The sequence below is a fragment of the Theobroma umbraticum genome, unplaced genomic scaffold (assembly GCF_002168275.2).
Source record: "Theobroma umbraticum cultivar Fairchild unplaced genomic scaffold, ASM216827v3 scaffold_95.0, whole genome shotgun sequence".
In the NCBI taxonomy this organism is placed as follows: domain Eukaryota; kingdom Viridiplantae; phylum Streptophyta; class Magnoliopsida; order Malvales; family Malvaceae; genus Theobroma; species Theobroma umbraticum.
Window position 1 is genome coordinate 10,764,775 of NW_018397257.1, and position 2,613 is coordinate 10,767,387.

At 20.2% G+C, this 2,613-nt stretch overlaps 1 pseudogene across 1 annotated transcript in view; it reads left to right on the top strand.

Moving 5' to 3' along the window:
- LOC149527474 (protein NRT1/ PTR FAMILY 2.7 pseudogene) overlaps positions 1 to 2,613 on the top strand; it is a 6,452-nt pseudogene that overhangs the window by 432 nt on the left and 3,407 nt on the right. The gene's annotated exons all lie outside the window — the stretch shown is intronic.

Here is a 2,613-nt window from a genome sequence, read left to right on the forward strand (position 1 = left end):
GAAAGTAGAGGTAGGAATAGGAAAAAGCGATTTTTATTTTTTTGCGGGGACTAAGGATCGAGAGCGAAAGGAAGGGTAGCCCAGCTGGTCCAGAAAATAAATAAACAAAAATCAAAATAAATTCAAAAAAAAAGAAGGTAATCTCGTTTTTATATATTAATAATTATATATAAAATAATGTACAGTTAATTACTTTTTTAAAAAATATTAATATAAATTGTTCAATATTATTAAAATCAGGAAAAAAAATTATTGAAAGTCATTTAATACAAATAAAACTCTTATTTATAAATTAAATAAATATTATTAATATTTATAATACAAATATTTTTGTGAAAATCATTCTATTTAATTAAAATGTTCTTGATATTTTTAAATTAGATCAATAATGATATTAAATATTTAAAATAATAATTTAAAATTAAGTAAATAAATATAATTATTTTCATCTTTATTTAAAAAAATTTCTATATTCATATTCTTATATGAAACTATATATATACAATGGTATTTACAAACTTTGACTTTGAAAATAGCTTATGAATTAATTTTTTATATATTATAATTATGCTCTTTTTTCATTTTAAATAAAATTTAATAAAAAAAACTATTCTTATCTTTAAATTGTTTAAAAAATATTATGATCAGTGATAATAAGAGAGTTCGTAAGTATCCCTGAAAAATATTTAGAAAAAAAACTTCATATCTCTCTATTACTGAAATTTGAAAAAGAAAAATTTGGACTTAAATCTTATTTTTAAGAAAATAATACTAGTAATTAGTATTGAGTCATGACAAAAGCAAATATACTTAAAGAAATATCAAAATATATATTAGTTATTTTTGTTAACTTATAATAATTTATACAATTGAATTTTTATATTTATTTATATTTAAAAAATATTTTTTTATTATACTTGCACAAACTTTTAATTCATAACAAAAAAATTAATACAAATTAATAATTTTTATCTATATGACTAAACTAGCTTGATGACAACATTTCGTGTTAATTTAGTGTAGTCATGTCATATAACATGTGGCAATGTGTGTATAAGGGAAAAAGGAAAAAAATATTTATCTCAACTATTTTGTGATTAGGTCATCAAATTATATCTAAAAAAAATATATTGGTATAAGTATGATGATAATTAATTTTTTATTATAAATTAAAATTTATATGAATATACTAAAAGAATAAAAATTTCTTTAGATACAATTAAAATATAAGTAATTGATTACATAATTTTTTTTATTTAAATCAATAAGAAATTACTAGTTGTTACTATTAGTAATTTTTTTCCAAAAGATGAATATGGTTCATTTGTTTAATTTCAATTAATCATAAACTATTTAAAAAAATTTAAATAAATTGTTATTATTTTATTATATTTAATTAATATTTTATATTTTTATTTTAAATCAAATAAGCTATTATCATTAATAGTCGATTAAATGTTATAAATCAAAATACTACTTGTCACTTTATACCATGTGATAATAATATAATGCTAATGTGAATTGTGAAAAATATTATATCATTATCTATTATGATATATCACTATAACATGTATAGCATTATATGACTCGTAATGACAAGTTACATTTTAATTAAGTTAACTATTAGTCTTGAAGGCTTACTTAGCTTAAAATAAAAATATAAAAACTTATTTATTTCATAATAAAAATACAAATCTTTAATTAAATTCAATAAAAGAATAATTACTTATTTGAATTTTTTAAAATAGTTTAGGGGCTTCTTTAGCTATTATGTGTTTTATTTTTAATTTTATTAAGCACAATACTTAAAAAAGCTAAAAACTATTCAGAAAAAATTTAAATAAATATTTATTTTTATATTACGTTTAATTAAATCTTTGTATATTTATTATAAATTAAATAAATTTTTTTGATTAATAATTGACTAATTGTTATTAATTAAAGTATTACTTATTATTTTATATCCATATTGTAAAACATAAAAAGTAAAAATATTACATAATCATAGTATTATGTCAAAATTAATATATCATATTATTATCATTTATGATACGTTAATATATATTATTAACATTAATTATAATAATTTAATACGTCCAATCAATATTATTTAATATTAAATAATAAATAATATTTTAATTAAATTAATTATTAATTATAAAAATATATTCACGAACTACCTAATAATACGGAAATGTACCACAGGGCCACAAGCCCATAACACCTCTAAAACCCTAGTGTTAATACTATATAAACTCGCTTGCAGTGAACATCTAGGGTTTTGATCGTTTGTGGTGAACCATTTGTATTTTCCGCAGTCACTCCCCTCCCGCCACCCCCTCGCCACGAAGCTCCCCCCCGACGACAATGGTTGCCGCCAAGAAGACCGTAAAATCCCACTTCCATTTAAAAAATAATAATTTCTTCCTAATTTTCTGAATATATGCTAATTACTGGTTATTTTGTTGATGAACTGCAGAAGAAGACCCATGAGAGCATTAACAACAGATTGGCTCTTGTTATGAAGAGTGGAAAATACACTTTGGGTTACAAAACTGTCCTCAAATCTCTCAGAACCAACAAAGGTATTTGATTTTTTAAACTACGGGATTA